The sequence below is a fragment of the Ambystoma mexicanum genome, chromosome 1q, assembly GCF_040938575.1.
Source record: "Ambystoma mexicanum isolate Mex_15411 chromosome 1q, UKY_AmexF1_1, whole genome shotgun sequence".
In the NCBI taxonomy this organism is placed as follows: domain Eukaryota; kingdom Metazoa; phylum Chordata; class Amphibia; order Caudata; family Ambystomatidae; genus Ambystoma; species Ambystoma mexicanum.
In genome coordinates this window covers 847,781,180-847,802,579 of record NC_090922.1, presented here as the reverse complement: position 1 = coordinate 847,802,579, position 21,400 = coordinate 847,781,180, and the positions used below count along the sequence as shown (strand labels likewise).

Sequence of the window (21,400 nt, the reverse complement as noted above, 5' to 3'; positions counted from 1 at the left end):
ACGTTGTAACGGAGTAAAGGCGGAAGAACGGCGAAGACAGGACGGTCGAGCCGGGATCAAGAAGTGTATGGGGTGCCCTGTAGAAGAGAGGAGAGATTCCTTCCGCATATCTGCACACATCTGATCCCTCATCGACGTACCGGGCCAGAGTGCAAAGGAGGCGAGGGTCCCGAGACGAGACAGAAGCCAGAGAAGCGCAGACACAATGTGGGGAGAGGTTGCGTTAGAACAGGCGACTTGTTTTATCAGGTGAGTCATTCCCTGATTCAAAGAGAAACCTGATTTTTGGTAGAGTGTTGATTTTGCAAACTCAAACGTCCAGGTAAAAGTGGCTAACCAAAGGGGAAGGTTAAAGAAACATGCCTGGAGTACTGTCCACTTTAGCGGGGCTTTTCAGCTGTGTTAGACAGTCCTTGGAATATGGCCAAAGTGCACCGCCTGGGGGAACGCCGGCTTATGATATGTATGCGAAATATGGTGTGGGTGCGATAATATTTTGTGAAATTTGGCATAGGCAAACTAGAAAGCAACCCGACCATCAGTGGCCGATTAATGGTAATTTTGAGATGGGGAGGATAGATAACCTAGAGAGGGTGCTGATTAGAAAGAAAGCGCGTCCTGCAGCTTTTGAGACCGAAGATTGGAGGAGGGAAGCGATGCTCCGACTAAGGAGTAGAGAGAAGCATGCGTGTAGGCATAAAACAAAGCTTGAGATAGCAGAAGAGAAGGAAGAGGAGGAGTGGACTGAGAGTCTAAGACGGGAAGGGAGACGGGACCAGATGAACATAGACAGAATATACCCGCAGCGGGAACTACACATAGCAGATGAAATAATGGAACATTTGTTAACTAACACTGGTCGAGGCCCAAAACCAGAATCGAAACCAAACACGCCAGCAGTGACTGCACAGGCCCAACCAATAGCTCTCGTACCCCCTCCCGCAGCCCGAGCACTTCCCCTCACGCAAGCGTTAACCCAAGCCCCGCCCACAGCACGATCACTCCCACAAGCGCAGACCGCGGACACACAATTTCCCAGCACCCAGCAAGGCCCTTCACAGATGCCACCTGTGTCACTTGTCCCATCCGCACCTCCCGCTCTAGAGACAGATTCAGCACCATCCGCCCCTCCAGAAGTCGCGATTGAGACTGGGGAGGCGAGAGGCGGGGCTGAAGGAACAGTATTTGGACGGGTAACTCGAAGCGCGATCAGCAAAGAGAGAAAGATTGAATTACGGCAAGAGGAAGAAATGTACATAGAAGGAAATGATGAGACGGCAGCATTGGCCCCATTGTATGGGTACCGAAGAAGAGACGAGAGACAGGTAGTGTTGGAATGCATGGGGGAAATTCTGGTGGGAGAATGGAAAAAGATACTTGGGAATTTACCGCCACAGCGGTTGTTAGATTTGAATAAGTTAGCACGCAGTGAGCAAAGAGATGAGGATGTAAGAAAACATGTGCACAAACTGATTGAAGTGAAAAATGAAATGGAAGACAGATATGCTGAGATGTTTGCTACACCTGAGTATAGTAGAGAGTTTATTAAGAAAGGTAGGCAGGAGGCGTCAAGGTTGAGTATAAAAAAATCATGGCCGAGAGTTTTTCCAGGTGGTACAAAGCATTTGCCGGTACCGGGACAGATAGGCGATAAACAAAGATTGCAGGTATGGGTAGGGGAAACAATGCGATGGATGTCGAACAAAAGAACGTCAGTAAAAGAAGTGAGATATGTAATGGGTACCCATTGGAGATGAGAAAGGAAGCGATGCAAACGATAGTAGGGGTGTTACTGCAGCAGGTCATTGGATACAATAGTGGTAGAGGTAATGCACAAGGCCGGGGAAATTTGAATAATATTCATGGGGTGTCATTGGGATTAAATCAATGTGCGTACTGTAAGGGGGAAGGACACTGGCGAGCGCAATGCCCGCACCTACAGAATAGAGGTGGGTTTGGTCAGAGAAGGCCTCATAGAGGACATCAGGAGTCGAACAGCCCAAGCAGAAGTAACATGCAGCAGCAGCAGGGATATACCAATGGAGGTACTCAAACCCAATCATATGGCCAAAACAAAGCACAACAGAACCAGACATTGAACCAAAGTGTTTCGAACCAAAATCAGGGCGGGCAGGGCCAACAGAGAAATGATCAGAGTGGAGGACATCGAGGGGGAAATGGGAATATTTTTGATACACAACCAAACACATATTATAGCAGTAGCGGTGACTACACATCAGACGATGTGTTATTTTCGCGATAGGACAGCCCACGACAGGGGTCGGAACCAGTGTCTATTCCCATGAATCAGAGAGGACCCTACGTAGAAATGAGAGTCAGGAATAAGGAGCACCGTTTCCTTGTAGATACAGGGGCACAGAAGTGTTCGATAGACCACCACTTGGCTCCGGAGATACCACTGTCGGGGCAGAAGAATGTTTCTGTAGGGTTTGCAGGTACACCAGTAATTAACCCCATGTCCGAAGCTGTCCCAATTACAATAGGACCATTTATGGAGCAGTGTCCATTTCTTTTGACAGAGAATTGTGGAGAGAACTTGCTAGGATTAAATTTGTTGAGAAAATTGGGGACAGTCATACATTGTACGGCAGACGGGGTGTTCCTCATGATGTGGCCTCACGATGCACCGGTGACGGAATTCATTCCAAAAGAGTTGCCAGAAGAGTTAAGTGGAGTACCAACCTGTCTGTGGGCAATGCATGATAATGATGTAGGATGCTTGAACACAGAGCCAGCAAAAATAACTTTGAAAGAAGGTGTAACACTACCACGAATTCCCCAGTATAAAATTTCTGTCGAAGGTGAGAAGGAATTGAAAAGCATTGTTACTGACCTGGTGAGATTGGGGGTGGTTGAGGAAATTGCAGTAAGCACGTGCAACAGCCAGATTCTTCGAGTTTACAAGAAAGGAGGCAATGAAGTACCCTATTGTTTCATAATTGATCTGCACGCATTAAACAAAGTGGTAGACCCACAATTCCCTTTGGTCCCAGATGTCACAACAATACTGACAGTGATACCGGCCACTGCAGAATACTTTAGTGTAGTTGATTTGAAGAACGCATTCTTTAGCATCCCAGTGGATAAAAGCAGTAGATATCTGTTCGCGTTCACTCTAGGAGGTCGATCATTCACATTCACACGCATTCCGCAAGGATATACAGAAAGCCCGAGCATTTACAGCAGAGCGCTAAAAGAGCAGCTAGACATGCTAGAACTACCCGAAGGTTGCGTACTCTTGCAGTAAATAGATGACTTGTTACTAGCTGCTGACACGAAAGAGATCTGCAAAGAAAGTACTCTATTACTCTTGACACATTTAGCGACCCATGGTCATAAGGCAAGTTTGAAGAAATTCTAGTATAATCAAAAGGAGGTGTCTTATTTGGGATACTTACTTTCGAAAGAAGGGAGAAGATTAACACCAGAACGCATAAAAAGTATTTCTAGTATGCCTATTCCAAAAACTCAAAAAGGAGTGAGAGCTGTTATAGGCATGGCCTCTTATTGTCGGCAGTGGATCAGTAATTTTGCGTTGATTGTGAAGCCGATGATAAAATTGACTAAAAAGGATGCAGAGTAGCCTTTGCAGTGGGATGAGGAATGTCAGAAAGCATTTGAGCAATTGAAAGTTGCATTGTGTGTTGCGCCAGTTTTAGGCACTCCCAACTATAAAAAGATCTTCAGACTATTTGTGAGTGAGAGTGAAGGATGTGCATTGGCGGTTTTGACACAGGAACAAGGTGGAAGAAATAGGCCGTGCGGCTATTTTTCTTGCGCGTTGGACCCTGTAGCACGCGCACTACCACGATGTTTGCGATCCGTCGCAGCGGCTGCTGCGTCAGTGAAACAAACGGAAGCAATGGTATTGGGGCACACTTTAATTCTGATGGTGCCACATGCTATAGACGTTCTATTAAATAGGACGCAGACGCAACGCCTCACCTCAGCTAGACTGACAAGATATGAGCTCATCTTGTTTGCACCCCACATCCAAATTATGAGGTGTAGCGCATTGAATCCTGCAGAATTAATGCCACTGCCCATAGCAGAAATCGGTGACAACGAATCACCACCCCATGATTGTTTAATGATCACTGAAGTAGAAACAAAGGGAAGGATTGATTTGAGCGACATCCCACAAAAAGAGCCAGATGGGGAGTTATTTTGCGATGGCTCTTGTTTTAAATTACCTGATGGCACATCGACGGCTGCATATGCAATTACTACCCTAAAGAGAGTTGTAGAGAGCAGAAAGATCCCCTACAATTCGGCACAAGCCGCAGAAATAATAGCACTGACCCGAGCCTGTGAACTCTCTGAAAATATGAACGTAAATATTTATACTGACAGCCAGTACGCCTTTGGCGTGGTTCACAATTTTGGCCGACTTTGGGCTGAGAGGGGTTTCTTGACATCACATGGAGCCAGGATTCAGCATGGCCCTTTGATTGTGCGATTGTTATCTGCGCTCACATTTCCAAAACGCCTAGCTATAGTAAAGTACGAGGCGCATAAGAAAGTAACATGCAGAGTGGGAGAGGGAAACGCGTTTGCAGACAGGATTGCGAAGCAAACAGCCACAGATTTGGGGAATAAAATTATGACAGTACAGACTGAGGAAGTACCTTGTATGATAGAGGATGGAGTTGCAACAGTCAAAGAAATGCAGGGGTGGGCTAAGGGCTCTGCTGAGTTAGATTTGGAAGGATGTTGGGTGGACAAGGAAACAAAGAACTGGATGTTGCCAAATTGTTACGTAACTGCAATGGTTATAATGGCGCATAGCCCTTCCCACATTTGCGCAAAGAAAATGGTACAGCATTTATCCACAGTATGGAAAAATGAGCACATAAAAAAGAATGCAGAAAGGCTATTGCAGAATTGTATCACGTGCCTGCAACACATTGTAGGAAAGGGAACCGTGACTCCAGCAGGTAGTTTCGGCCCACCCTCTATGCCCTTTGAGGTGGTCCATTTTGATTTCATAGAAATGGAAAGGTGCCAGAACTACAAGTACGTGTTAGTGGTAATCTGTGCATTCAGCAAGTGGGTGGAGGCATATCCTTTAAAAGACTGTACTGCCATGTCCACAGCACAAGTAATGCTGAAGGAGTATTTCTCCCGGTTTGGGTTGCCTCGTGTCCTGTGGTCAGACAACGGCCCCCACTTTGTGGGCGCAGTAGTGCTACAGATCTGTACAGGTCTGCAAATAGAGAAGCGATTCCACAGTTCCAGGCATCCCAGTTCTGCCGGGCTTGTGGAGAGACACAACGGAATCCTGAAGTCAAAGATAGCGAAAATTTGCGCTGGGAGCAAGTTGAGTTGGGTGGATGCATTACCCCTAGCGCTGTTGTGTATGCGCACGTCTGTGCAGGCGAAGACTGGGCTCTCCCCTTATGAGATTATAATGGGGAGACCAGCAAACGTATCGTGCGCACCGCTGCCCAGAAAATGATGTGAGGTCGAGCATCCTATGTTAAGCACTTACTGTGGACTTTTAATAAAAAAGTTGCGTTTGATTCATCAGCAGGTGCAGGAGGCATTGCCGATGTGATATACAGGACCGGGGCACTCACTGGAGCCTGGGAGCTGGGTGCTAATCAGAAACTTTGAACGGAAGACAGCATTAGCACCCAGGTGGCGCGGCCCCTATCAAGTACTTTTGGCAACACAGACGGCCATTCGAGTGGACGGACGCAAGGCATGGATCCATGCTACCCATGCCAAAAGGTTCCCAGCGTCACTGAAATCTTTGCCTGATCCAGATGATGAGAAAAAGACTACGGTCTCGGAAACGGAAGAAACTGTTGCCAGTCCAGTGCCACAGCATCAGCCTGAGCAAGAAGTGAAAGTTGAAACAAAGCACAAACGAGAAGTGAAAGTTGAAACAAAGCGCAAACGAGAAGTGAAACTCGAAACAGAGCCTGAGAAGGCTGCCTGTAAGGGGGAAGGGCGAAAACCGCCCCAACGTTGCTCAGCGAAAACAACATCACTGCCGAACGACACAAACCCTGCATTGCAAACACGAGCAAAAACAACACGTGCACCCCTTTGGCGCCCACCAGTTCTGGCGAATTCACCAAAGCCAGAGAAAGAAACTACATCATTGCCACGACGCCCATCGCTGCCCATCATTGTGCCACAGGCTGACACTGAGCCTAATACTGGAAATGCAAGGGCACTATTCACGGATCATACAATAGCAGGAGTGAATCGATATAATCTGTGGCCTCGACAGGCAAAGTGATCCACAGATCTTTGGTGCTTTTCTTTTTGGCCTTTGGTTCTACTCACGGACGGAGTGAGAACCAGGGACGTAGAGGAGAGAAGTGTGAGAATTGCAAGTCGGACAATTCAAGACTCACGGCTCCTCGGTGCGCTTATAAAAGTACATGTGTCAGGAGCCAGAGCAGGACAAGCTGGACGCACATAAGTACTAAGGCTGATAGAGTGCATGTGTCCTAAGCCAGAGTGGGACAAGCTGCATGCACATGGTACTCTATCAATAAAGAACTGTTCAGAAATCGTCTGAGCAGTGGGAGAAAGAACAACTAATCTTGCTCGGCAGTGGATAAATGATCCAGGCTGTGAAAAGGCTGGGAGAATTGAACTGTGACATTTTTCGTTGAACTTTTCTGCCATCAAGAACAAGAGGCATTCACGACGAACTTCGCCAGCAAGAAGAAGGACGATGAAGAACAAGTCAAGACCGGTTTCAGCCTCCTCCTGACCCCTGCTAAAAAATAATAGATTTAGAGACTGTAAATTTAGGGAAAAAGCATGGTAAAAGGAATAAGGTACTTATTTGGACATTGGTCCTATGTTTCTTAAGTATGATAGTACCAACAATAACAGCTATTACACTATGGTTCCTGGAGTACGTACACCCATTAGAAACACTTTTGCCAAAAACAGCTACTGAAAGCCCGGTTCATGTAATCACTGGTACTTTGCCCCCAGTGGAAGAAAGACATATAGAAGGTTACGGCAACAATACATTTTTGCTCATCATGAACATGACCCATGCGGTGTCAAAAAAAAAAGATTGCTGGGTTTGCGCCCATTTACCACAGCACGGTGGGAAAGGGATAGGCTGGTATGCACAACCATTGTCATTGATTTATTCCTGTGAAGTAACGTTAAGTGCAATGTTCTTTGGGAAATGGATCAAGAGTAATACGGGTCAGCTAGATGAGACCGATATGAATGAATTTGAGGAAGTAATCATGAGACCTGTGGGTTGTTCCATATTCCAAAAAGCTCGCGTATTTGCACTAGAACCCGTGAGAAAGAATACACAAAAAATAACAAGACTAGATAGATTACCTAGGTCTACTGTTTCCAGGAGTGTTCCTCTTGGAGACAGCAGAAGTAGCCAGATGAACAAAAGGTAGAACTCAAAGGAGTAGTGAGGATGGAATGATAGCAATGGATATAGCCAAATCATTTATACCGTTCTTGTCCCAAATAGAAAACTCTTACAATATAAGAAAACTGTCTGGAATATTACAAAAAACAATAGATTCCACAATGGATATTTTATTGAATATGACGTTAGAAGAAAAAGGAATAAGACTGATGGCACTCCAAAACAGGATGGCTCTCGATATAATATTAGTTGATCGTGGGGGAGTTTGCAAGCTCGTAAAAACTGCATGCTGTGTGTATATAGATGACTACTCCCCTACGATTTTTAAAGCGATCCGGAAATTACATGTCATAAGTTCCACACTCTCTACTGAAGCAGGGGGTTGGGGGATAGAATCCTGGTTATGGGGATTATTGCGGTCTTGGGGATGGAAGTTAATTTCAATACTAATGATGGTACTCGGGATATTCATAACATGCTGCTGTTGCATACAATGCTTACCAATAATATGCACTGAAATAACTGATGGATGTACTAAGGGATGTATGCACATGGTGTTGAGAGGAAAACAAACGCATGGCCGGAATAACAGAGACACTGAGGAAACAAAAATAGTAAAACAATTCATGGCGATAGACATTAATGATGGAAATGATTCAGATGCAGATACACCAGACTCCTCCTCAGAAGAGGAGGATACAATGAATAAATAAGACATTTGGCACACGGCCAAAAGGAGAGTTTGTCAATCTGGAAAAATGAATACCCTTCATTTGAATGATAGACGTAACTTGATGGCCATGGGCCAACCGTCTTATGCACCGAATTGGAGAAATATGAACTGCTATGCTTGACCGACGAGCGGCCATTTTAAATGCAGTAAGAATCGCCATTTTGCTTGTTAACCATTGCTCATTGCTTTCTGTCTAAAAACTGCTTTGCAGCTTGCAATTCTTGCGGATTCTGCTTACTCTGCTCAACTGTTAACATTGTTGTCTGAATATGAAAGGACAAGGTCGCGGGACTGAAGAGTTTGCTGAAACTCCTCATGAGTAGCCCAGAGAGGAATGCTAACGCTTCCTCTCTGTAGCCATGGGAGGAAGCTGCAGGGCATTTAATCACTTCACAGCTGCCAGCCAGTCTCGTACGATGGTAGAATATGTTAGAATAATACAGTTAAAGGCTTGAATTATGCTTCTCTTACGGCCCCCCTTCGCAAAACCCTTTAGAACGTGTCGGCTCCCAGGACATGAATAGTACCTCATAGATAGCAAAGCTTGGAATGTGGCTCTTCCCCCGTGTACAGATTGCTTCCAAGAACTGAACCACCGCGTTCTAAAAGATGCCTCCGCACTTTCTAAATTGCACATTGTTACTAGAATAGACATCGAAAGCATTATAATCGTCATACTCGTCGGATATGTCCATCATCATCCCGAGTTCAAAGGAACTTAATACAGAGGGGTGTTGAACATGACTTTGCTGATTGTATGATATGCATTTTGTATATATGTAACTGATGTACGTAATTCGCTCTCTTGCGTCCCTCGAGGTCTAGGAAACTCACGTTGCGGGGCGTGAGATCAGAATTGGCCAATTGATACTATCTTTTGCTTGCAATAAACCCTAGCATTGGGAATTTGAAACCTCGTGTCTGGTGCATCTTTTCGTGTATGGTCATTGCCTTGTTTCCATAGCATGAGGGACCCCTAGGGGCCCCTTTCAGGAGATGGGCAGCTTTTTCAGGAGTTTGCCCAGGAAAGAAGTGATGGAAATCAGGAAATAGGTAGCCAGAGAGGAATGATTGGCAGAGGGCTTCTTAAGAAGAGGGTGTACAAGGGAGTGCTTGAGGGGGAGGGGAAGGTTGTAGTGGTAAAGGAGTGATTTCACAAATTGGCCAAGGCTGGAGCAAGGCTGTTGATGTGGTTCTTGATGGTGCTGGATGGGCCCGGAGAACCTGCTTTGACGATACTTTCATAGATCGGACTTGTCTAGAAACATCAACAGGGGTGAACAGGGGAAAGGAGGAGGAGAGACAGCCACAGAAGGGCCGGGAGTGGTAGAGGAGGAGGAAGATGAGACAGAGGAAGAGAGGGTGGAGAGCATGTCCTGAGCTTTAGTAGTGAAATGAGAGGCCAAGTCCATGCAGAGGTAGAGCAGGAGAGGTAGCAGGATTGGCCAGCTCCTTGCATATTTTGAAAAGTTTGGCTGAGTAATTAGATGCCGCAGGGACGGTATTACCCAAATTGGTCATTTACAATTGTTCGAATGAACAATTGACCGAATTTAGAGGGTCACAATTGACCTTTTCACAATTGACCGAATATATATATATATATAATGGTTTGGTTTTATATATATATATATATATATATATATATATATATATATATATATATATATATATATATATATATAATCTTACCACCACACTGGCGTTGGGTGGGGGGTTGTGGAGGGGTTCCCCCCAAATTTATGGTACAATTGACCTTCACAATTTGGTCAATTGTGAAAAGGTCAATTGTCATTCGAGCAGTTGTAAAACGATCAATTCGTATACAACCGCAGAGACACGTGTCTGGATGTAGGCTCTCTTCTTAGAGAGGTCAGAGAGTCTGTATTGCCTTTGGAGCAGGCAGAAGTCCAGTTTGTCTGGGGTTGCTCCTGATGCCCTGCACTTCCTCTCATCCACCCTACACTTGCGTTTAAGGGTTACACTTGGATTTGGGCTTCAAGCGGATCCTCATGACAGGGGCAAAGACATCCAGAGTGTTAGAGATAGAGAGATGAAGGTTAGAGAGGGCTGTGTCAGGGTGTGAGTCAGCCAAAGGTGCAGGAGGAGGAGAGAAAGTGGTTGCAAAAGCCTCAACTGACACACGCTTCATGAGTCAGATGACCGAGAAGGTAGGTGGCAATGCTGGAAGAATAGGTTCTGATGATTAGCAAATAGATAGAAAGTCAGTCCCCTTCATTAAGGATTGGCTCCAGGGACCTCCCAGTATAATCATCTAGAGTTCCTAGGGATTGCATCGACAGTCAAAGCATTGACAAACCATACCATTGACACCAAAGCATCTAAAAAAGAACATTGAATGAAGGGGGGGGGTTCCCCCTAACCCCGCTTTTTAATGGTTTAAAACACATTTCTACTAAACTAAACCCTTTACCATTGAAAAAAATGCATTAGATGTTTTTTGTAATGCTTTTTTTCAATGGTATGGTTTGTCGATGCTTTGTTTTAGATGCAATGACCGGATACCTCATCTAGTCACTTGTGGGAGGGATGGGTTTGGAGCATCCACAAGAGACTGAGAAATTGATTGCTTGTAGGAAGGATGGGTTCTGAGGAGTTAATCAGAAATCAAGAATCTCTGAAGAATCAACTGAGAGTGTGGTGGTAAGCTTAATGACTTGAGCTGTGCTCCAACAACATACTATTCAACCAACCGTAATCAGAGACAGTTCAAGTGCCTCAGCAAAGTACCCCTAGTTCTCAAATGGGTAGGCTATGGCAAGCTCAAGACCTATCTCTACCACATGTTCCTGAGATTAATGGCCCACAATTATATTGCAATTAAGAATGATATAATCATGGGGAACAAGAATGGATTAATGAGAACAGAAGGAATACATTCAGTCACCCATGGGAAGGAAAGTGTGTTGGATTCACCCACCCAGTAATACAGCACGCTTTACTCAGAGGAACATGTTCTCTTTCTTAAACTAAGGACAGACAGCATGTAAGCTGTAGCAAGGTCAGGTTCCGGGGTTTTGCCCAGGGATAGAAAACAGGTCAACTATACCAAAGGTGGGTTCCCATGGTCAGGGCACCGTTGACCCTAGAAAAGATGAGTTCATGCAAGGATGTAGAATCTTCTATATGCAGAATGAATGGATCTGGGCATTCTCTCCAGATCCTGGGCAATATGCCTGTATGAAAGAGGCGCTTTGAGAATTCACTCAGGAGAATAGGACTGGTCATATGCAAAAAGGATGATTTCAGCAGATTAAGTCTATAAGATAGGTTGGCAAGTTCATTGCTTGTCATACACATTCGTCTTTAACCAAGAGGACACATGTTCAAAGCACAGAAACGCCATCTGATTCTTTCGCTAGTGTGAGATATATAAATTGGGTACCATTACAATGGCTAATAACAACAGCTACTATTACAGGGTTTGTAAGCAGGAGGAAATCATCAGGAAGCACTACGCAAAAAATAATGTATCAGTTGTTTTTAATCAAGTGGCAGAGTGCCTATCAAAACAGTTTGAACCTCTAAAATTAGCCCATTGGTAGAGAGCCTCCCATCTCTCAGGCTGCAGTACTGTCACAGGGTTAGAAAGGGTCCCTCTGCAAGGTACCAAAATAGGAGGGACTGAAAAGGTGAGCAATGGGTTACAGAGCCTTTAATCTGCAGTGCGGAATTAGCTCAGTTGATAAGAGTGGGTATACAAAATTGTTCCCCTCAAATAATGAATAATACCAAAACAGCTTTAAAGGGACAAAGGATTTAACAAAGAAACAGAACTTCTTCCCTCTAAACGTGTGATGGATTCAAAGCTGTTCCTAGGAACACATGGTTAAGGAACTGGCACAGGGATCGAGATCCTTATCAACACCACCCTTGTTTGAGACTGGATGCATTCATGAAAATCGCACAGGGATGCCTAACTCAGGACCCCATTGGCTGAAAGGTTCGAGTCGGGGATTGATCAGTCATCCTTTGAAAGGTTCAAGTCAGGGGTTGATCAGTCATGTGCTCTTGGTCTCTTTCTGGAGATCTTGCATAATGTTGTTGAGATTTGACTTCTCTCTAGGGATGTGAAATCTCTGAGTGACCGTGGATGCTACACCAATGCAGTACTTTGACTATTACAGCAAACACTGTTATAGAGTAGAGCTATTCAGCATGCATGCCTATTCATCCCTTGCTCTTGCGAGATCTAATTAAAATGCTAGGCGCACACTCTACTTTCTCATACATATCCCCTTTTATTAAAGGACATTAAATATTCATCAGTCACATATAGGCAGCGGCATACTGAAAGAAAGATGAGTGGATTTTGATGATCTAATCACCATGCAGGTTTTATTGCCAGCACAGTACCTTAATTAGTGTCAAAGGCTGTGTGACAATAACATAACACAAAATGAGGGCCCTGCCAAGCTGCAAAAAGAAGTGCATGCCACACCACAGACTCCTGGGCTTCTTTAGTGTGGCGAGTTCCCAGATCATTAGTCCTGGGAATGGCATATGGTGCCACCCAAGAACCCCTTAGTGGGTCACCAAGCCACCGAACACAAACAAATGCAAACATTTACATGCTCGCATCATTCGCAGACCTGGAATATGTTTTTCCAGTCTTTTTTGTGTCCATGCAACTTCCGAAAAATCAGAAAATTCATGGGTGAACTTAAAAGCAACCAATATTATATATACAGCGCACACGTAATGCTGGCAACTAGACAGCAGCTCTGAACACTATAGAAGCCAAACAAGAAACCAAAATGGCCACCAGTTTCTGAATGGCCTTTGGCCAGCCTGCTGACACAACACATGACCCTGGGCAGATGGGTCAATCACTCAACAGGCCAGCCCCTGCAGTCCATGTGACACCAATGCTGCCATAAAACAGCCAATGGAATGAGGCAGCTAGCAGAAGGAACGCACAACATCTGAATGCACAAGAACAATTAGACAACTTGCAGAAGAGTGTTTACAACCCTGTCTAAGGATGGAGGACTGGAAGAACCCCACCCCTTTGAACCTGGAAGATGCAACAGCCCCCTCTGTGAGGAATACAGGAACTTCAGAGCATTTTGACTTTTCCGTTTTGTAGACAAGGCAGCTAGCAGAAGGAACGCACACCATCTGAATGCACAAGAACAATTAGTCAACTTGCAGAAGAGTGTTTACAACCCTTTCTAAGGATGGAGGACTGGAAGACCCCCACCCCTTTGAACCTGGAAGATGCAACAGCCCCCTCTGTGAGGAATACAGAAACTTCAGAGCATTTTGACTTTTCCGTTTTGTAGACAAGATGTCAAATCTGACCCACATGCCCCTCGCACAACTCTCTACCTGAAGACAGAGAAATGACATATGCGCCTCTCTTTTAAGCCCATCACCAAGGTCACCAATGTATCACAAGGGTGAAAGGTGCTATTCCCTTTGACAACCGTTTAGTCCATGCCCAATTGATGATTTGGATGGCATTGAATTGACTGCATGATGCATCAGAATTCATATATATATATATATATATATATATATATATATATATATATATATATATATATATATATATATATATATATATATATATAAATATATAGCTTGCACATGCTTACATTGTTACTAACATGGAGAAGCCATAAGGAAAGATATAGGAGTTATAGGCCATCAGAACCAGCAAGAAAGGAGACAAGTTTGAGAAACACAGACAAGCTGACATGATTGCCGCTGCTCGATGCGAGCAGAAACAGGACACACAGCCAAGGACGAAGGTGCAGCAGGAAAATTCCAGCTGCCAATATAGTGAGCCACCTGCACAAATTCAGGTTAAAATCCTCATAATTACAGACGAGAAGGCTTCATTTCGTGTTCTCAACACACATGACCTAGACAGAGAAGACTGTTCCCAGAGAACCAGAGGAAAGAAGATACAAGTGTTGCCTATGTTTCGTTAGCTAACTGCACTCTCACAGGCTTGGGTGATCAGAGAATCACAACATAAGAGAGCACTTTACACCCCCATGTTCCTTCCCACCACCTTGAAGAGGTACATGAAGTCTGAGAACTGCCTGGGCTCCCAGGGTTGTAGGGGACACGCTCTGTCTAAACCAAATTTGCCTTCACTATGGGGATATCATTTGGAACACTGTAGATGGAGCTCTTAGCGGTGCTCCTAGGAGGAGACACTGGACATGGCCAACCAATCCCTAAACTAACATATCTATTTTCTATATGTAGCTTGCCCAAACCTACCAATCCGCAGAGTCGATAGGTTTCCAGGAGGGAACCTCTGTTTGTGTCCTCATCTCGCAAGAAAAGTGGGTGACAAACACGCTCAGCAGCTGAGAGCTCTGGGTAAATCTTTGTTTTTCTGGTGCAATCCCTGTTTGTTTGCAAATAAACAACAAAAATGTTGTTATATGGCTGCAACCTCCATTCTTGTAGGTGGGAGTTGTTGATAGGCCCAAGTGTACTCTGCTTTTATTTGGTGGGATGGCTAGAGGACTGCTGCCACTCTGTACAGTTTGTTAAGACTTTAGGGGATTTCTGAGTATTATGTGGTGCAACCATTACATCTTTTGGAATCATTTGAACTGTTTGCTGGACCCATGGCAAGACTGACTATTGTGTTGAGGAAACCTTTACAAGACGGGAAACCATGCTTTGTTGCGAGACTGACCCCTCATTTCTCCTGTTACACTGACATTTGGAGCATATTCTGCTGTCACTTGTAGACCATACCATCCTGACATTTATAAATGCTAATATCCTGACATTTCGGGGCAAGAGCATCATGATTCTGCTGTAATCTGAGTAGCATATCTTAAACTGGCATCTGGGTCCCCTTTCAGAGAACATTGTAGTAAACTAACATTGATACACATACTACACCCGGTTTACCACACTGAGCCATCAGGCATTAACAATGTGCATGATGATCAGGCTGACCGAAGGTGCTCCACACACCCACCACACCAAGTGAATAATGGAAATACGTTTTTGAATCGACCAAACATCTTTCCCTTATAGAAACAAAGAGTGGGATGCATCACCACTGGCCCGAACGTACCAGTGTGCTGATTCACCAGGTCTCGTCACTTCTCCTCTGAGGGTAGTCCTTTCCTATAAGGCTAGGAAGGTGAGGCTGCTATCCAATAGTCCCCTGAAGGGTGGTAATATGCAGAAAGACCTCATAGGGAGACGCTCCCCTCCGGGGGATAAGGAAGTTCACCTGGGGAAAAGCGTCCCTACAACCCTGTCACATAACCCCTTGCCCTCATGGTCACTCCTTTCTCCCACCATTGATAGTGTAACCATGTGTTATTATAAAGCCATGATTGTGACAAATGTAAAACATGCTGGGATGAATAAGAACATGAGAAGCGATATCCAAAGCCAGCCAAGTACTGCAACGAGGTAGCTCACAGGACGCATGAAGAGTGCCAAAGAGCTTTCCAAGATGGTGTTAGCGTTAAGCGAGGGTGGAGTCAACAACATAAAGTAGAAAGCAAGAACAGACTAGAGAGATCTCTTCGTGAAGTCTTGCCTGAGAGATTCAAACCGGGAGTACCAGAGATGTAGAGAAGCTATTCCTCCAGGCAGAGGACACAAAGAGCGGAACGCTGCAACAACGTCCCAGGTGCTGGCTGGGAGCTGACTCGCCAGAAGGAGGAAGAAATTGAGGTGGTGACCCGACCGCAGAAGGGTGGACTGTCAGGTCTGGGAACAATGCTGAGACCACCAGCTGGAGCCTGCCGTGGGGCTGTGCAGGTGTCAGAAATCGCAGACGAAGGAAACCGTGGCACCGGGAAGAACCGTATTCACGGCCCAACAGAGAACAAGGTAGTTTGAATGGCAGGAACACTGGGTGTGGTCAGGGAAGCCAAACCAAGAAGCCAGAGAGCATCAGAAGTTATCTCCCTCATCGCAGTGGCCAAGCCAATACCACTGCTCAAGCAGAGTGCATCAGGGGTCATCTCCCTCATCGCAGTGGCCAAGCGAATACTACTGCTGAAGCACAGTGTATCAGGAATCATCTCCTTCATCACAGTGGTCAGCCAAACACTGCTGCTCAAGCAAAGTATATCAGGAATCATCTCCCTTAACACAGTGGTCAGCCAAATACCACTGCTCAAGCAGACTGTATCGGGATCATCTCCCTCATCACAGAGGTTGGCCAAACACCACTGTAGAGGTGGAGGTACCGGTCTTCTCCCTAGTCCCCTGCCCCCTTCCCACCATCATATTGGGATGACAGATGAAGAGCCATGATGGGGAACCCATGCCTGAATCCTTGCAAAGAATCTATACCTCGTCGACAATATGAGAACGATATGCACTCAGACAACCCTTCAGAGTGTACCTGCAAGCTGACTTAGTGGAAGAAAGTTACCAAGAGGGATGAACTTTGCCAAGCTGTCGAAATGCAGCCATGAACAGAATGGATGTGCATTAAAACAAAGCCTGATGACAGCAAAACAATATATTACAGAATATATAAGAACCTATGCTGAAATGATCTGAAAATACATAAGAACGATGATGTAACTGAAGCACTAAGAGAAATATTTACTCCATGATGCAGTACTGATGCACACAAAGAAGAGCGAAGTGACTCAGTGGTCAATAATTGTAAATTCGCTGAAACGTAGAAGCTTGCTTATAAGAGGAATATATTCAACATTTATGACGAACATTAGAAGAAATGGCTTATGTCAATTAACAGAGCTACCTCAAAATGCGAGCCCAGGATCTTAAAATGGAAAAATTATGAAGAAGTTGTTTTCCCTTGCAAATTAGAGAAGTACATTGGCTTGAAACCAAAGAGGCTATTTCGAGAGATGAAGGAAAAGCACAAAGGGAGTCTAACAAGCATACCATGTGCAAGGACATATTTCCCAAAGATCAGGAGGAACAAGAACATTTATGGATGCCAAATACTGGACAATTAAAAGACCATGAAGTTTATATGGGATAGAGTGAGCAAGCCTCGAAAGGCCAAGAGGAGCAACTGCACCCAGCATAATTGAATCAAATGGTGTTAAATGCACAGTCAATATGGGCAATTTCCTGGTATTGACACGTAACAAAGAGATCACAAACAAGGGCTATTCATGAAGTCTGAAGCAAAGATAATGGTGTGCCTACACTCCCTCAAATGTCCCGGGACAGTGCAGACTGGCAAGGTCAGCTTTCAAATACAAGACACTGGCATGAGGCCTATCGATGAGAAAGGGTAGACTAATTGGGAAAACAAGGGGAAAGCTGACATATCTCCAAGCACCTGGGTTTTGTTTCCATGTAGTGCTGCTAGCAAGCTGAATGTCCAAGTTTGGATTTGGGTTGCCAAGCAATTAGAGAAGCCTGCCCTGCACTTTTGCATACAGTGTTGCAAAGTATTATTCTGCTGCCATATTCTCTGCACATGTTTAGAAGTAGCTCAGGGTGTGTTGAGTCCACATTTCCAAGGCTGTAAATGATGTACAACACACCCTGCAATCCCTAACATCCCATTTACTAGAGTGCTGAAGAGTAGAACTGTACTACTTGGAATCAAGATATACAAATACATGATATATTTGCCTATTTGTAGGAAGGCATGTACTGCTTCATAACTATTATTTGTAGCAACTTATATAGAGAAGATTTACTCGTTTGAGGACATATGTGAATTACTGGCAGAAACACATGCGTGCAGACTTCATGCCCTACCATGTACGTCTGGGACAGCTGAAGTAGCTGCTCAACACAGTCCTTGCTTGCAAGTTTCACTCATAATAAGAGAGCTAAAATTCTATGACTATTTCAACCCTTTAACCAATAGAGGCCCACATTGTGAAATATAGAAATACAACATAGAAATCCATATGCAGGCTTTTGGGGTGGGGGGGATTTTTTCCAGCATAACAGATTAATGTACTCAATAGCCTCCTCTTGCAATATTTCCATCCCCTATGGGATAAAGGGGGGACAGTTTGTACGAATGGATTCCTCCAGATCATCAACTCTACTCATCAGCTGTGGAGTCTTGCAAAGATCCATCCAGTACCCTGAAATCTTCAATCTTTACATGGAACTTCCCTGAACCCTCCTCACTCCACACACAGTTCCACATCCAACAATACTCAGATAACATGCAGATCAACCTCAAGATATCCTCCATCAAAGACATCCCCAGGTTCAAGGCCTGTCTCACATTGATCCCGTCCTGGATGTCCAGTGCTCACCTGCAGCTCAACTCATCCAAGACTGAATTACTGCTCTTGACCAACAACTCTGAACACACTGACATTCAGACCTGGCTCTCTGCTATGAAGTTCGAGGGATTCATGCCCAAGCTGGTCACCTGCCCGAGCCACCTCACCTTCAAACAGCACATAGCAAGGGAGATATTAACAGCATGGTACCAACTTTCTCTCCTGCGTACAATCAAGCTCTTCACCCGAGAAAACATCTTCAGATCTGCCGGTCAAGCATTGGTCCTCTTCCATTTGGATCGTGGCAATGCTCCATTGGAAGGCCTTCCAGTGAATACCTTGGCACCCCTTCGATGTATCCTATATGCTGCCGCACGACTCAGTAAAGGACAATGAAAATTAAACCTGGCTGCCACCGCAAGCCTGTATCATCTTCAAAATCCTGTTGCATCCTCTATAAATCTGTCAGTCTGAAGTGCTCATGCAGGAAGGAAAGAACCAGAAAAAGGCCTCTTCTGTCTATGCGCCTAGACTCTGGAACCTCTTCCACATCAACATCAGATTTGTCCCTTGCTTCTACAAGAATGGCTCCTCCCTAACACCTACGTCCACACACCCTCCACTCTACATCCTACCTGAGAGTTGGTGATCTGCTCCCCACTGTTTCCTCTCCTATTTGCTTGTATATCCCCTGCTGCCAGTTGGCCAGCCTCCCCTATTGTTAGCTCCCTGCTCCCTTGTTTTCTGCTTCCCTCACTGTGTTCTTCCCCCTATGATTGTAAAGCACTCCATTGCTTCCTGAAGGTAGGTCTGTGCTCAATAAATACCCTAATGATAACTAATAATATTAATAAAGAGAAAAAGATGTGTTGATCTGAAAAAACGTTTGAATCCATGTATGTAAGTATGTATGAGATTTATAAAGCACAAGCCAGGGAGCAGTGCAAAAAGGAGACACACCTAGGGGGCTTCAAGTCGGTTGCAGGGGTTGAAGAGGAGTTGGTTTGGGTAGCAGGAGCAGGGAGTAGGGGAGATCAAACAGGGAGAAATAGGGTGACAGCTCAGTGATTGGAAAGATGTCCTTTGAAGGATGGGGTTTTCAGGTCCTTCCTGAAGTGTAGCATGGAGTGGAGTTTTCTCTCCTTTTGGTTTATGGTTTATCAATGTTGCTCTTGGTTGGGTTGTTTTTCTTATATTCTTTGGGGTCCCTCATATTTTCTCTATCATTTGTTGCCATTGTGAAACATTATTGTAACCAACTCTATCGAGGCAATGCATGGGGGAATAATTTGTCAATAATCATTACAAGTGGTCCCAACAAGCCAACAAGCTCTTAATCTAACATGGAGTACTTTATACACTTTTATATGATCTGAATTCTGATTATGTCATGAAACACACGTTTGTAGAACAGGGAGATGAGTATGACAATATAAGAACAAAAATCATTTTATATAAGAGTAATTTGTTTTTTTGTAAAAGACGTGTTAATGAAATATACCACGTTTAAGAACAATGTTTTATTAAAATCCTTAAAAACAGATGTATAAGCTCATGTAGGTGTTTGCAAATTGAACTAATATAGCTAAACTGTTTTGGATTGGAGCGCTGTTTTTACAGTACCAAGTAATGTCGTGTTGATAGGCTCGGGTCTATTAAGGTATAGGGAGAATTGTCCTTCACTTGAAGCATGAATCTGATTCCATAACTTAAAAATGGAGGCCTTTTGTGTGTGGTAGATACATTTCTGTTCCCATATCTAGTACATTGCATTGTGAATTGGTTAGTTGGTGTAATGGAGATATTTGTGATTAGTCGGGAATCCTGTTAAGGGTCGTAAGTACTGCACTGAAATGTTAGTTCTGTCATATGAGTAGGATTGTGTCGTTCACCATCTTGAGGCACAGTTATTCTCAGTATGGGTAAGGCTTTAAGACAAGACCAGGGGACATTGGCTGGACTGAGTCTGATCTTCTTAGTTTCTTAATTTAATTCCTCCAGGATTTTGTTGGAGATGATGTGGGAGCTTGCTTGGTCTGTTTTTAGATCAGAGACATAGAAAACCCAGTTTTGAAGACTTGTGGGATGGTGTCCCGTCAAAGTTTCGAAAACATTGTTTTGAAATACAATAAGTTCGAAACAAAAGGATCGGGAAAAAAAAATTCAAATGCATTTTTTTAATGTTAATGTTTTTTTTTGTTGGTTCGTATAGTGAAATTAGTGGTCTTTCCCAAAAAAACGGCGGTTTGTGGGGGAAACCCCCACAAAAAAAAATGCATTCGAAGAAAATGTTTTCGATCCTTTTGTGTCTAAACTTTTGGATTTCGACACTATGACTGTCAAACAATTGACTATAAAGCTTGTGGGACGATGCCTTGTTATATCTTTGAATTGAGGAGTGATTGGAATATAGGGACATGTCTAGCTGTTGGTTTATAGATTTGTAGATGCTGGCTTGGCATGGATCTTCTGGAGATACTTATGGGTTGCTGTTGTTGGCTGTGGTTATACATTCTTGCATTTGGAAGGGTCAGAAAGTCCTAGAGCTTGTGCTTGTCATTTGTTTGCTCCTTCTTCCAACAATGTGTTAATTGGTATTTTTTTGTCTTAGGGGCCAATTTTGTGAACAATGGAAATTGAATACAGGGGACCTCCAAAGCTTGCACTTACATGTTGTTGGGGCTCCTGCATGCAATTTGTATCGCTCTCAAAGCAGCGTGGAAACTGTAGAGTAATCGAAGGTGAACACGCTTTTACACTTCAGATTTACTTTCCATTTCGAGAGAAATAAAACTCTGCCTGCAAATTACGATTTTCATTTTTAGTATAGATTACAATGGAATCCACCTGCAATGGAGCAGGTGCAAATGCAAGTTGTAGTCCATTGGAATCCATCTGTTTTGTGTCTGCATACAAATCTCATGCAGGCGTAAAATTGTGTGCTCCTTCAAAACGGAGGAGGAAAACAAAGCAGAATGCACAATCTGCTTAGCCGGACTCAGATTCCTTGAACGAGCAGGAAAATGGAGCACACGTTAAATAGAGGCATACAAGCAATACGCCTTGCTTCGA

The 21,400-nt window shown here is 44.3% G+C and overlaps 1 protein-coding gene across 1 annotated transcript in view; it reads right to left on the bottom strand.

Moving 5' to 3' along the window:
* The window catches only part of F13B (coagulation factor XIII B chain), a 265,588-nt gene that overhangs the window by 49,931 nt on the left and 194,257 nt on the right, over positions 1-21,400 (bottom strand). The window lies entirely within an intron of this gene.